The following is a 16,607-nucleotide window of genomic DNA, read 5'->3' on the forward strand; positions in this document are numbered from 1 at the left end:
TGTGCAAGCTTTTGAGAAAAGTAGACTACCCTACATCTACAATAAATATGAAATATTTACTTTTAAAAATACAAATGTAGCAGTCAAGGATTTTTATTAGTCTTATAATTTGAAGAGACACAGGGTCGCGTCGATAAAACACACTTTTTAATGCTTCTTGCTCAATTTTGAATCAGAAATTGAACACGTAGAAAACTTTTTTGTGTTAAATCTTTAAAGAACATGCATAAAATTTAAGAATTTAGGACTCCTTTAAAAGTTTTAACTGAGTGGAGATTATGCATACAGTATACAATTTATTTTTTAAATGTATATTATCGAAGAGAATGAAAAGAAAGTTTTCCAGAAAAACGCGGTTAAATCTCACATAAAAATACTGTGAGAACATATAACGCTGTATGTTCATATTTGTTTGCAGTTAGCTATGATATATACTCCTATTTTTCGAAATATTCTCGTATGTTCATGACTTACTTTACATTTTTATCTTTAATTCATTTATATTTATAATTCATAAGTAACACTTTGAAAATGTAATATAACAAATATGTATTTAGAATGAATTATTCAGAAAATAATAATTTCTTTGCCGCCATAAAAAGAAGATTTTTTGCATTTCTAATATTAAATACAAAAAATACAAACAACAATGTTTTAACAAAAACTCTTCAGCTCTTATAAAACAATATCAAATATCAAACAAGTTATTCGAGATATGATATTGTTATAGGAGGGGCATAATATGTGTTTTGTTTTCAAGTTAATTGGCTTTATGGAGCTCGTAGCATTCATAGGGAACGTAAATTGACGGAAATCGCGGGAAAATCGTGCATGATGCGCGGAATTTGGCGCGGAAATTGGCCAGGCTTGCACATTTTCTCGAGGAACTCATCAGTGCTACGATTGGAAATCGATATTCGTCATAGCGCTTACGTGCAATTCATTATCAGTCATCGACGCCGGAAATTGTTAACGACTACAGACTCGTAAGATGGGAAGTCAAAAGTACCAAAAGATGTAGACCGATCTAATTGTGTCATCACTGTTTGAAGTGCTACCGTGCGAGAAGAATGTGTAGAATGAAGAAGAATGTACAATGTTTCCTCTACAATACATTTGCATCTTCGATCTGATGAATAACTGCTTGTATAATTGTAAATAGGTAGAATTGTATATATTTATACAATTTCGAATTTTTCTGAATATAACTAAGGAAATAGAAGCTAAATACCTTTAAATATTATAACATTATTTTAAATATTTTATAAATTTTTGAAAATTATATGCGTATATTTTTGCACATTTCAGATAAAATAAATGCATAAACATTTAGTCTAACATTTATTATAAATATTTAAGCGAATCTTTTTTTTATCATGGAACAACAAATTGAAAAATAACGTAATTATTTATTTATCTTCATCATAATTTTAATCATAATGATTTATTTTTATATAATTTCTTTCAACATTAGCAACAGTATTTTTATTTTTCCATGTTGATCGTAGTTTTATTATCGAGTGCGTCATAAATGCAATTATTTCCGAAGGCTAATTTAGTAACTTGTAATAGTCCGATCGGGCGAGGGCCAGCGGAAGCAATTATCACGATCCTTATGTAATTAACATTGAAGCCTCATGCTCCTTCAGGTATCGCTTAGGCGCTTCCCGCCAAGGACCTCTCGCGGTTCGAGTGCACGGGTTCACCATTTATCTTGCGTTCGGTGACAACCAATTCGCGTGCATACTTCTGGACTTCCGTTTCGAATCTTGTCGGACGCGCTTCCGATTCCAACATGACTTCCAATAATCTCATTTGAGACGTTCAACCATGAACACCAATTATAGAATCAGTCTCGTTCAATCATTCGAAGGCTATTCGAAAATTCAATTAACTGAGTCTCGTCCGTACCTTTGAATCGTTAACATTTTCTCTATTAGACGGAGTAAAGAACTGTTTTAATCTCTCAGCATTCGGAGAGAATAGACCCATCTGCATTTCCCGACTCGTCAACATCTTCAAACATTCATGGAGAAAGAATCGGTCTATCGGTCGTAATAATCAGTTGACAATCCAGTGCGAGATCTTGAACTATAAACTCCAAGCATTCGTGGAGTGAAGTATTGTTTTAGTTAATGATCGCTCAGTGAACAGTCTCGTGCAGGTCTTTCAATTTACAAGCAGCATTTGCACGTCACAAGGCGGCTCTCGACATTTGCGTAAAATAATAACAAATTAATTATAAAATAGTAGACGAATGAATAATTGATATTATTTTATGAAAAAAATAATTGTTCTTATTTTACGGTAGCGTTGCCGGCCAATTCATGGCGGTCGGATTGAAAGAACCATTCCAAACCCAGAATCCAATACATTGATGATATTCTAATTTAATTGAATTATAAGTTGTAACAGACTCTTACAACCTCGCTTATGCACGTTATACACGGGGTGTCTTTAAGCTTGCCCGACCCTCGTTTATAAATAAAAGATAAACGGCCAGCAACCAATACGAACGCATATGCTACTACAGACGCACAACTATAGGTAATAATACGGTACCGGTAGCTCTCTGCGAATATCTCTATATAGGAGGAAGTTGTTAAAAATATCGATTTTTACAAGGTACCCAAAAATCATTGAAATAGGATGGTAGGCAGCGTACAGTTTTACTAATAATTGAAAGCAGTTCTAAAGTGAAGGGAAAGCAAAAGAGAAAGTTATTTATCTTTTAAAATGAGATTAAATGTAGAGAGTTTTGTTGCTTATTTTACTGTATAATTAATTTTTCTCTTTCCAGGATAGAACTTTATTTTACGAAGGTAAAATACGACGAATTAGTTAGTTAAGTAACAATCGTTTCCTGTTTAAACCACTGTAAATACATCCATCTATCAATAAATTTATCATATAGAATAGAAATCACTGGATATCCTAATTTTTAGTAATTCTGACGATGATTCTGTAATATTTTATGTTCATTTGTTATTCAGAAATATGTATTATTTATTGAAACTACGTTCATACAAGAGTTTATATGAAATTATGAATTTTTAAATATTTTAAAGTAAGAAATGATTGTTTTCGAAACTTTATAAATCGGAACTTACAAAATTTGGATTACTCGTCAAATATTTTATTTTCATTTACATTTTGTTTCAACGTTTTATTTAAAAACTGCCGTATCGATCGGCTATGGTCAAGTGAAGTAGCATTATGCATAAAATAAATGAAGTGACAATTCTGTTGTGGTATAATTTCATGTAATTCGCTTAGAGGATGTGAGCGTAAAAATCTCAAATATATTACACTTGTTGTCGATGTAGGCAAAAAGATAGGACCAATAAAATATTCTAATTTCTAATAATTTCTGCCCATACATTTATGGTGAATCATCACATTATATACTCAATTATATAACCAATAATATCGGCTAAATCTTTCAACCATTGCATGTGGATTTCTGTAAACCCAAATCTTGGAATTATATCGATTATGGATAATATAATATAATATACTAATAATACTAATAATAAATAATATATGCTCCATCTGTGGATCCCGTTACCATTTATGTAGCATCCAACAGTAAAAGCTTCGTCGAGAGCGTAGTCATTTGGTTGGAGTGCTTGAGTGAATTTTGTAAAGTCGTAAACATTCTTTTCCAATTATTATATATATATAATTATTCGTCACACTGTCATGTGGCTGGTTCTCACTCGATGAATTATTTTATGTAAGTCCAATAGTAGATAAACACGAGTAAAATAAATAATTAACATATTCTTTTTACACTAATTAATGTGGGGTCGAATTGTTAATTCTTGATCATCGAGTTGTTAGCTGCTGAGAATCGTCACAGAATCTCTTCTGCAGATAGAGATCTTCCATTATTCCTGTATTGTAATATGTTTCATGAGCCAATTTGTTCCTTCGTAAATAGCACGCTATTTTTTCATTAAATGTGTTACGTCCCGTGGCCTTCCACACAAAACGGACTCTATCCCTTGAGCAAGATGGTCACCGGATGTCTAAACATCTTTATTACACAACCTCAATAATCCATAGGATCCACTATAAATCTTAACATTTTTATAGTTAAGGTCCTTCAGACCAAACAAGTATCTTTTTAGTTGAAGTATTTCTTAGATTTATTCCCCACTCCGGGAAAGTACAAGAAATCTGGTTTTTCTCACGTATGATGTCTCCTGCTAGCAACCTTCTTCCGGGAGCAGTTAGCACCTTCCTTACCCACCAACCTTTTTGCTTAGTCAATTAGCAGCGATGATCGTTATTCTCACTTTCCTAACGAAAATTGTTATTAATGAATCTGCCTATTCTGTGCATTTAGACACACCCCTCATTAGTTTTCCTGGGCAGCATCATCGTCACAGAAGTTTAGTTGCTTTACGTTTTTTGGTCAATCACTGTCTTAACTTATGTTGCGTACTCCGTTCAGTCAATACTTTAACTTATTATCTATCAGTCGACATCTTAACTATTATCTCTAAAACTTGTATTCTATGAGAAGAAATTGTTCGAATAAAAGGTGTATTGTTAATTCAGTGTTATAATCAATTAACCACCCCTCTTGTTTTAATCGAAATAGGGGATCGGCTGAGTCGTGACGTCGATTACCAAATCGTAACGGGAATTTACGACTATTGTTGGCGCGATCTACCGCGAACGCGTCTCTCCGCAAATGGTCGAAAATGTAAATATTTTTTAATGAGGGAATACGAAAACTCTTTAGCAGATAGATAAAGTTGGGCGATTGTAGAGCGCAATATGATGTTATGTCTCTTCTGAAAATTGCTTGAAATAAGCTCTAAAACGACGGTGTAGATAATTTTTATCTTAAAACCTTCGTAATTAACTAATTCTTCGCAACTAGACTCTCAATTAACAATTAACGATTAATGGCCTTTCTCCCGCAAGAATCCCTTTGTCGTCTTTTCATACCCCCACCACGTAGGTATTCCGTAACCGTTCGCGATCATGTTCACGTACGGCTTCTTCCGCGTAACTATTTGACTGAACGAACAAGGATATATTGATGGGTCACTTGGACTATTGAAGTTCCCCGACCTTTTCCGTTACTATCTATTATTTTTATATACCATTCGCCAATTAATAAATTTCAAATAATACAGATGCATAGTATTCATTTAATTCATTAATGTATTTTCACTTGTATTTACGATGCCTCCATTACTTTAAAAACGACGAGTTTAAAGAAATCATTAATGTATCAAACAATCAAATACGATGACAAAACACGATATTGCAAGCTGTAACTTTAGTTTAAAATCAGTTCAAACTCGGTAGTGGAAGTTCAGGGAAACATAAACCGTAAAAGAACAGAAACCAATACCGTTTTCAAGTTCTCTCGATTTTTTTTGAATAGTATACTCTTCAAACGAACTTGTATTGGCTCACTTTGATACTGATCGTTATAATATCTCTATCGTTTGCACTAACGATATAGATAGTGCTTTGGATATTCTATTTTTCTAGCGACTTCGAAAAAGAGGGAAGGTATCCCAATTCGATGAATATAGTATATATGTACACATATACACATATTTCTTTTTCTAACGTATGTTTGCCAATTTTTGTGTAACGGCTTGATCAATCGGGATGATTCCTTTTGTATTTTGTAGGATATGTTCTTCCGCTGGTCCTGTTAAGTAATTTTTTCGATGTGTTCATCGTAAACCTTTCTTTTGCAAAAATCCAATTTTTATGTATGTTCATAATTTATATTAATCTGAATTAGATTAAGCTATCGGAATGAGACCTTTTCCATCTTGTTGTTCCGTGTTCAGTGGTTCCATTTCCACAATTTTTCCAATTTATTCATTGTTAACTATTGCTATTATAAAGAATTTGTTGCTCACCAATTTCATTTACGTGTGTTCAGTGACTGTTTTACAAGTTGTACTGATATCGAGATAATTCTTTTTACATCGTGTAGGGTATATTCTCCCATTGGTTAATTAATAGATCAATAACAAGGTCATTTCACCGTGTCTGATTTTTTCTTTACAAAGTAGTTGCTGGAAGCGGTGGGATTAGGCACTTTCTTTACAAAATTGTCTGTGTAAGTGGTAGAATACTTCGTCTGTTTCTTTTGTTACTAATTCCTCGTTTCAAATATAATTATGCTATGTCTTCACACATTGGTCATAGGAAGCAGACCTCAGCTGTTTCTTGCGGAAAAAGTCTTCGTAATCTTTGCATTTCTGTGAGTGCTCTTTCGTCATGCTGTTTATTGACAATTTTGTTTAGTGCTAAATCAGATATGGCTAAGACATCTATACATTTCACACAACTAAGAGCGCCGTACATTTACCTCTATGCAAATTCTCTTTGACAAGATTAATTACAGTTCTATTCAAGGTAGCTCCTTGTACTTCACGTACGGTTGCTGTCCAGTTTAGGATAACCGGTAACAATCTTCGCTCAATACTTCCATTACCTTCCGTTGGCTGAGATGTTGCTACTATTGAAAATATCGGAATGTACCGATTGGTATCCTTGAACCTGCTTCCAATGGATTCGTCGTCAATTTTAAAAATACTGAGTCTAGCGATTCTCCTCTCTTCCAGCTAATCTCTTTGAAGTCACCATATAAATTTCTTTACGATTACCATTATCCCGTTTATCAGTTAACGTTATTGAATGCAACAGTCTTCCACAATTACTCCTTCTTCGTGTATTGCATTCAAAGTAACTGTCTGGGCGAGTGCTGCTTCAATAATTTGCTGTGCATAAGCAAATTGCTCGACGGTTACGTTTTTCAATATACATTTCAACTCATGTTACCATCGCAGCAAACATTGTTCTGCGGATTCATTTTTGAGTATACGTATACTTTCACTGCAAAATGGTATATGACACAATATTAAGTTATAGAAATATCCTTCTCTATCACTGTCCGAATTATATTTTTATTTATTCTTTATTCGTGCTTTTTATTTATACTTTATATTTTCTCGAAGTCGATAATATTTTCTTTGTAGAAAATTTTTAATATTTCTAAGTTGTATCGTAATTGTTTTCCAATATTAGGTACTATTTAGTAAGTTCTTCATGATTATATTCACGTAAGAAATAAAATTTAACCTTTTTAAACTTTAAGTAGTTAATTTCGTAGCCTTATGTTTATAATTTTATGTAAAAAATTAATCTTATTTGTTATAAAATAAATGTATACCTTATAGGAGTAGAGGAATTGTACAGTATAATTTAACATAAATCAATTGGACATCTTATTAAGATAATTGTTAAATAAGATATAAATGTTTTTATAATAAAGTTTTATAATAAATATACAATGTATTGAAAAAATAATTTCTTTATGGAGATTCAGATAGTGTTAGTATTTTTAGTAATTTTATTTTTATTAATATTTTTTAAGCTTGATATTTTACAAATTCTTCCTCATTTAATCGGAAAGAACGGCATCTTCAAGGAAACATTGTCCTTCTTAAATTTTCAAATTTTGATTATTCATTTTAAGCAATTGTTCCATTACGAGAGATCTTTCACGTGAACTATCTTCGAAGGTGCAACTTAATGCTACCAAGTCTCCTTGAAGCGTAAGGACTATTCAGAAAAAAACTAGGATAAGCCGCGTATTTGTAGAAGAAATGCATATTTATTTGTTGTAGTTCTATTATAGGCTGATGGTAGAAGAAATGATTGAAGCTAGGCAAGTTGATGGGGGAAGGACAGGAGGGGGGGGGTGGCAGTCGAATTTCCTGACTTGGCATTTTGTAGAGAGAATACTAATTCTCTCAATTACTTAATGGGTGAATGTACGTTTCGAAGAAGAATGAAGTCCAACTTCTATTACGTATTGGTCACGTCAGGTAGCGAGAGGTCCTGAGGCGACAGCGCGCGGTGTTCGAGTATCCAATGATCGCCAAGTGCGCTGAGTTTAAGGAAAGGAAAAAAGTGCATGCTGATTGTAAAAACTTCCGCATTATTGGATTTTCTTTGATTATAAGCAGTCAAATCTTAAACTATTTCCAATTCGATGGCTTTATAATCGTATTGTTGCGCTGTAACATGTCGCTCACTTGACCAGACGTGGTCAATACATGCAATGTCGATAAAGTCGATGCTATACGAAATTGTTTTATGTACAAAAGGTTTTCAGAATTACAATATTTACAATGGTTTGAACGCTATGTACAGGATTATATTGATATTAGTGCGGTTATGTCGCATGTGATTCAAGCGGTAGCAGATACCTGTGTGTTTGTGCTTCGTTTGTGCGCTCCGCTGGATATTTTGACAGAGTTCGTGAGATGTTGTCTGTGCCTGGATGTATATTGGCGCTTCGTCCCAGCGGCCAGAGTATAGGTAAAACATTGTTTTCTCGGAGGATCACCAATGAACCCTACTTGTGATAGGAGTATTGACTTGCCATTTTCTACGGACTGCGAAACTACTAAGGTATTTTTTGTGCCAACAAGTCCAAAAATGTTGACGCATTTGCTGGGCGTGTTGCCACATTAACAAACGAGATATGAGAAGTGTTGTAACGTCTACTACTTCAGACATACTAACGATTAAATCACCAATTAAAGAATGTCGAGGTATGAGTCAGATTGGTCGCATCAGACAATAACGCAATGAGAAGTCGCGAGTTGAGTATCTCTTGATAATACTGGATTCGTATAATAATACTGTTTTTCCTATCACGTATTTAATGTCTTTTCATGGACTTCACAGCTGCCCCCTTAAACCATAGAAATGCGATACACGAGAAAGGCTGAAATATCAAATGAAATGTGATGTAAGCATGATCGACATGATTGTACGCGGGGAGACGTGTAATCGCAATATTTATGACTCGAATTTGACGGTCGGTTCCTACGAATGTTTTTAACACTGCTAAAAAGGTTTTGGTTGTTAAGTTGATGGTCTTTGAAGTTAAGTATGGAAATATAACTGCGAAAAACTTTATACGCTTTATGTTGCGCTTGATTCGCTGTTTAATAAATAACGAACCGCCATAGTCGATGTCAGTCGCAAGAAACATTGATATATTTGGCTTCGCACGATGACATACAACGCATGTGTGAATACAAATTTCTACCGTTTGTATCGCATTGATCGGCTAGCAATGTAGTCGTACGGCGTTTAACATTGTCTGAATACTTACGTGAATCTCGAATGATTAGTGTTGTGAGATGGTGTTTAGCAGACAACAAGATTGGATGTTTGTTATCATATCGTTAAGTTTGTTATTCTATCGCCAACTCGTAAAAGTCCCGTTCGTCGATGAACATGTTGAGAGCGATTAGTGTCTCTTGATAGGATGTCATCTTTGCTGCAAGCTTGCGCAATTCAGTGACAAATGTTACTCTTTATACCAATCGAAGGATTACTTCTATCGTGTAAAGAGTTACATTAAGGTGTTAGTGGATCGGTTCGTTTCTCATTGGGTCTCGCGTTGTGACAAAACGGGAGATAGTATGCGATAGTGTTTCGAATCTACTTACAGACAAGAAACGCTTCAGAAACTCGACAGTATCAGTAATTTGTGTGATAAAGCTCAATACGAATCGATGTTCAGGTACTTCGACTTCGACAGGTAATCATATCGTAACTGGTCATGCATTTTTCCCTCGCATAATCATCGCGAACCCCAATACTACAGCGGGTTAACAATTAAACTATGCGGGTTAACAATTAAACTATGCGGGTTAACAATTAAACCATGGGATTTTGCAAGTTAACTTTCACTAACAACAAAAGTTTTTATAGTATGAGGTAAAGTGTTTATCCAATGAAGCATCATCATTGAATTCGTCTAAAAGGTACTTGCGTCAATGTCAAGCTTGAGCGCCGCGAAGAGGAACTGATGCAACATCGTTAGCAACACCGCAGAGCATAGTCCTAAGTGTGAAAGCGGTTAAGTCTTAAGACGAGCGACGCGTGATTTGGAACATATTAAACGTATTACTTGCGGAATCGACGACGTGCAGATACAAGCACGCGCCATACGGGGTGAATTTCAATTCCTGTTGATCTGTCCACGAGGATGCGATGTGGGACGGAGATCGGTTCAATGACAATTAATTGTAATTCAAATAATTTCCATATGGTGCGATTGGAATTGATTCGGCCCAATCGATTTTCAATTTCCAGAGCTGTTGCATAAAAAGCTTGGTCTTTGCTATGAAGGGATCTAGAAGTCTCAGCGAATCAAACAGTTACGCAATTCGTGCTAAAATGATCCGTTTCGTTAATTGCTCGAACGATTTGTTACATATGACACGTAATCGACGTAATCGATTTTTGTTGTCTCGTCTAACGTGATAGGTATGTGTGTGTCTTCGCATGGAATGATAATCGACGATACTACGTATGAATCATTAGATGACCATTGTCGCAATTCGAAACCGCTTTTCCAGATGAGTTGGGTGAGTTGGTCGCGTAAATCGCAAGCTTCTTTGAAGTCGTCTACGTAAAAATCTGATTTGTATACTGCCACGGTTTTAGGATACCATGTTTCTTCGGCGTCGACGAGCTGACGAACCGATTTAATAGCTAAGTATAGTGCGGTTGCGGTTCTATGCGTGACTGTATTTAGAAAGCACGTGGAAATTGAATTTCGGGTCTCTCGCGCCACAGTGTTTTGTGGTATTTTCGGTCTTCATGCACAAGATTTATTTGCTGGTACATTTTCGCGATTTTGGCGATCAAAACGAGGTTATATTTGTGAAAATGTGTGGTTATCGCAAAGAAATTGGATCGTGGTACCAACCATGAACATTTAGCGATATTCCAGAGTTTCTTTTGGGGGATGCGTCAAAGACTAGTCGAATTTTCATGGTTAAATTATTAGCTTTACTCACCGCGTGATACGGAAGATAATATTCTTTGAACGGTGAGTCGCGATCAACTTTTATCATATGTTTTAGCTGTTCGTATTTGCGCATGAATGTTATATAATGTTGCTATTTACTCGGATTTTTCTTTAACGAGCTCTTTAAGGTTCGAAAACGTTTTATCGCGAGCGCGTGTGAGTTTCCTAACTCAGCGACGTTTACGTATACTTGCAGTTTAATAATGTAGTATCGTAACTACTATAATTAGTTTATTAATGATAAGTGTATTGAATAGGTATTGATTGAACAGAAAATAATGCTTGTTAAACATGAACCAATCGCAGCAAACGTATAATAATTAACACAACTAAGTAATTAACCGATGTCTCTCATCACCGCAATCCGCACTCTCTGACATCTCAACTCGTACTGCTGTTAATTCGTTTATTGTCCCCTAGCAACTCCTTGTCTTTTGTCTTAGCCTCACTACGTATATGTTCAGCAACCGCTTGTTTATAATCCGCACAACACCCCCTCCAGGCCCCTCATCCATGATACTACAATAATATATCGATCAGTTCCGGCCTTTCGACGTGCATTCAAACGACAGTGTTCCTCGCAAGCGTGTTCTTCCGTGAAATGTATCGCATGTGGAATTCCCTCTTCGGTGTCCCAAAACTTATTCAATTGGGATTGGAAATCGTTTAACGTCGTGTGACAGATCACGGTTGTAGGAGGTATTCGCGGAAGCAATTCTCCGCCGAGAATCCAACCTAACAAGGTCTTTTGTAAGATGATACCTGGCTTGGTTAGTTGAATCCAATCCACGCACGGTAGCTGCCACAATATCTGCGCGCGGAGTATATAGTTCGCCAACTGCTGTAAGCTTATGACATTCCGAATCGGCTAGTTGCACGTTCCGAGGGATTTTTAAAGTGCCACGATTCATGGGTTCCATCGGCACACAGGATACGACTTCGAAAACTAGTAACAACGTCAGATATTCTGTGAAGTTGGTTATTCGCAATTGGATACGTGTTTGAATAAAGTGATTCGCACTGGAAGACATATTCCGCACATTCATTCTGAGGATCGGTATTTCTATGCGCGTTTGAAGCAATTGTGTTACTTTGCAAACTTATATGTTGGAAAGTGGGATTGGGAATAGCCTAACAATACACGGCAACGGCATAGATGTCCTTTCTGTCAAACATACTTATGATTGAGGTAGACAAAAGGATTCGAAAATGCGTGAATGTGTTGAGGGAGGTCGTACTGTGTTGGTTCGATGAAAAAGGTCGTGCTTTATCCTTTGTTTCAATATGTAACAGGGTGTTACGTTTTTTCTTACACATTCAAATGCACTATTTCTGCACTTGGATATAGAGTGTCCCTTACATAAGCAGTTGAAACATAGATATCTTTTCTTTATTTTAGTTTTAGATTTAGTTCTGCTCTGTCACAGTTGTCTCTTTGAGCTTGTTGCAAATGTTTGGAGTTTGTGTGATGTATATCAATCGGGACGGGTTCTTATTTAGGGGTTGTTATTTAGTGTTGAAGTGGTCACCACTTCTACGAAAACTCCACATCTGGTCTTTTTAGTTTTCTCAAGCGCTGAAGCTATCGACAGCATATAGACAAAAGAATAGCAGGAAGGCAGACCATAAACAGTAGACAGGCGACGCTGGCTTCGGGGTTTTTCAGCTCAAATTGTATTCCTACTTATTATTACACTTCTCTATTAAATTAAATACATATATTTTCTACCTTACACTTTATCCACGCTTTTTCTCTTTTTATATATCTAATAACCTCAACAAGTGTTACCCAATTATTTTGGGAGTTCAACGCATCGCGTATTGTTGGACCCGGACGTTTCTAGATCTTGGTATCGATTGCATAGAAATGTAAATCATTCGTTTAATTTTGGGAACGCATTGTCTCGCGTGTGCTCTTTCCATTTTACAACGTAGTCTAATCGCAATAAACATAAATGGTTCAGAAGTGTATCTACTGACGACTGGCCCAACGCATTTAAAACTGGCGGAGTTCGCGATGATGTGATCCACATCGGTGCTCTAACTAACACACTTATACGTTTCGCTCCTATGATTGCTGATTTATTACAACTGTTTTCCAATAGCGTATGCGTAGTTGGCTACTGAGTTATCGAGCAATTTGATTAATTGTACTACTTCGTCACATAAACATGCTCGTAAGTATATTAGTTTTTTACAGCTATTAAATTGCGGACAATCTTGGTAATTTTCATCAAACACTGGTAAATGATACCCCGGTAAACTAACGGCAGATTTGCTAGCAATCATATTTTGATCTATTGTCTGCAAATTCGCGTCTCCACTGCTAGAAATTTCGTTTTTTGTCTCAACTTCTGCAGCTAATTTAACGGTTTTTAAACGAGATCCGTTCTCGCGTGAGATCTTGTTGTTTCATCCGCAGAGTCTAATTCACATTGCGTTTTTACATGGGTTTTGTATTCGTGTCCTATTTCCTTGGTGCAGTCCCGTAATGCGACTAATCGCACGCTAGTATTTTAGTAAACGTACGCCATTTTTTGCGGATCCTAGTTGTTGCGATAGCGCTTGTGACCGATACCGTGGTGATCAGCTGAAAGCTTGCCTTGTGTTGTGAATCCACTTCTTCCGAGGTGAGGTTGTGATACACTAGCGTTTTTTAGCGAATGCACTTGCACTTAATAAATCAAAATGATCAGGCACGAATAATCACAAAATGTTATGGCACGAGAGATCGTTCACGCGAACTATAACAAGACTACCTCGAAGTACAACTTAACGCAATTGAGTCTCTGTGAAGCGTAAAGACGTAAAGACTTCGAAAAAAAAAAAAAAAAAAAATAGGCGCGTAGACTTGTAGAAAAAATGCGTGTTTACGTATTGAAGTTCTATTATAGACTGATAGTAAAAAAAATGGTTGTAGATAAATGATTAAAGGCAAATCACTGGAGATAGACACTCGAGTAGAGTAATGAGAGAATAACTAATTGGTGAATGCATGTTTCCAATCTCCATTTCCAACCTCTACGTCCTGATGACATTAGGTAGCGACAGGCCCTGAGGTAATTGCGCGCGATGTTCGAGTGTTCGACTAACGGTTCGCAAACAATAAAATAACAAAGCGCGCTGAATTTAAGAAAAGAAAAGAAAGGTATGCTAATTCAAAAAGATCCGCGCCGTTAAGGTTTCCTTAACTATATATGGTCATCGATTCTTAAACTATTTGTAAAGACTCGATGGTTTTATAATCGTATTGTTGTGTTGCAACAGTAATAGATTATTAAAAAATATAATACTTTTATACTTTTCCTAATTCAGTAACATATAAGGAAAGGTATGAAGACATGAAGATATAAAACGATATTAAGGACATGAAGATATCAAATTTATTTATATAATATATATCAACAAAAAGATTTAGAAATAGAAATTACTAATTATTTGCTAACCAAATATATTATATCTCCACAAACTTTCTTGTTATTATTATTTCAGATACATAATATAAAATATTTATAAAGCTGATAATAATACAAAGCTACAAATTGCGAAGTTAAAATTTAAGATGGATTCCTAAGAACATCATTCTCTTTAATTATTCAATTTGTGATCTAATTGTATTATTGTGTATAATGATATAACTTGATATTATTTATTTATAATGCCGTAATGTGTTCATTATTAATCTTATTATTCTTGTAGTACCAAAGCATTTTTAGTTTATTAATTGGGGAAAGTTAGAGAGTTTTCCAGCACAATATTTCAAAAACTTATTTGAAAATCAGAGAAGATCAGTTATTCTTATAGTACATGTTACTTCAGTAGCAAACTCGAATGATCCAAATTCCAGAACTTGTGAAGTGCAAGGTGAAACTTGTGTTTTTCTAATACTACGGGAGCAACATGGATATGGAAATTAAAAAGTTCAAGGAAATTTGAAAATTCCCCATTTGCTATTGATGGCAGTTATTTCTTTAAGAATTGTAGTAAAAAATGACATCAGTCATATCTTTTGAAACTGATGAAACCAATGAAGGTCGCTAATTTTATATCCTAGATAAACCGTGTTATCCGTCGTTATATGTATTTTTTTGTTCTATCATCCTGTGAAAATAGATTAAGTAACTTATTCATCCTACCACTCCAAATCTTTTGTGATTTTTACATTGTGTGTGTATATTTGCAGTTCTTAAATTATTTAATAATGTCTCATTAAAAGAATTCTCCTATTCTGAATATTGAAAAAATGTATATATTCTAATATTAGTAGTATGATAAGTGAATTAAAAAATTATTAATAAAATGAGATATCGAATAAATATGATTTATGTGATGTTTCATTAATCCTCTAACGATTTCTGAAACAATAAGCTTCGAATAGTTAAAAGCGTGTACTGCGCAATTTTATTCTATACGTTAAATTTATTTCAAGTTAAACTCATGATTCTCATCAAATAAAAGACATTAGTTCTTGGAAGCAATCAGTCTCCAACCACAGATTTTAAATTAGTCTCATGAAAAACATTCAGATTTTTATCAGTTAACTGTTTATGATCTATTCTTACTTCAAGCAGTTAGATTTCAATCAGACTAGTGAAAAATTAGATTCCACTCAAAGAGTTTCCAAGACTTAAGAGATGAAAAATCATTGTTAGAAGTCTCAAAATGTGAACTGTACCCTTATGATATGGTATTTTACTTAAAACAAGTTAATATTGGTCGTACATATTAGTGAAAGATATCTAATCTGAAAAATCAGATTTCATACTGTTAGTAGCATTTTTATAAAATATTTGTAATCCTATTGAATTTCAATAGATCATAATTTCATGATCTAATAAATTACTAGCAGCATAATTTCATGAAGAGTTTATATCCTATTGAGGTTGTGATCGAATGATCTGAAATGGATATTGAAGCGGACATTTACGAAGAATTTGTAGTGCTATAAAAAATGTAGTCGAATAAAGCAGCGTACAGTGACTGACCAAAAATCTTCGACTCCTGCTATGAAAGTATTTTAAATTCTGAAATATAAGACATGTGTATTTCATAAAAATCACAAATGTATTTGATACAGCATTTGTGAATAGAATTGTTTTAAACATGTAATTAATGCTAAACGTATATGTATAACACGCTAAATATATTGAAACTTATTAATATAATGGATAATTGACTTAAACTAATGTCATATAATTTAATATATGTATATACTAAATTCATATATACATACAAATTCAAGTTCATACATACATATATGTATAATTATCAAACTCGAATCATGCTGTATAAGTTAATCCTTTCGCTACGACAAGTCCGTGACGAACGACTGTAGTTGCTTGTCAAGAAACACCGTTTATACGTATGCATACTACGGGCAACTACAGTCTCTCGCCACGAGTACCGTCTGGATTCGCTGGATGATAGCATTCATTTACAGATCGATTTATATTATTCGCACAGACACGGAACGTATCCGTTCAGCACCAATCAGACAAATATTTTTTAATGCATTTTCGCGAAAAATACTTTTTCGAACATAGAACGTATCGGTACTGGCGTTGAAACGTATCGGTGCTGACTTTGTGCATATGTTTCAATTCAGTTTGGACAGAACCGTAACAGTAAAAGAACACTAATGTTGGATTCTGAAAAACTTACTGAACTTGTTAGAAATACTTTTTTATATGATCAGTAAAATAAAACATATAGTGATAAT

At 34.7% G+C, this 16,607-nt stretch overlaps 1 protein-coding gene and 1 long non-coding RNA gene across 5 annotated transcripts in view; one reads left to right on the forward strand and one right to left on the reverse strand.

Annotated features, from left to right (window-relative positions):
* Nucleotides 1-16,607, forward strand: part of LOC126918242 (uncharacterized) — a 487,823-nt gene that overhangs the window by 454,378 nt on the left and 16,838 nt on the right. The window lies entirely within an intron of this gene.
* LOC126918005 (uncharacterized) overlaps nucleotides 1-16,607 on the reverse strand; it is a 327,710-nt gene that overhangs the window by 287,455 nt on the left and 23,648 nt on the right. Inside the window, exon 1 of one of the 4 annotated variants that reach the window (XM_050725526.1) lies at nucleotides 10,878-11,289. The exons of the other annotated variants lie outside the window; for them this stretch is intronic. The gene's annotated coding sequence lies outside the window, so the exon portion shown is untranslated. Of the gene's footprint in view, nucleotides 1-10,877; nucleotides 11,290-16,607 lie in introns of those variants that run through there. 4 annotated transcript variants of the gene reach the window in all.

The sequence above is a fragment of the Bombus affinis genome, chromosome 1 (genome assembly GCF_024516045.1).
Source record: "Bombus affinis isolate iyBomAffi1 chromosome 1, iyBomAffi1.2, whole genome shotgun sequence".
NCBI classification, from domain to species: Eukaryota; Metazoa; Arthropoda; class Insecta; order Hymenoptera; family Apidae; genus Bombus; species Bombus affinis.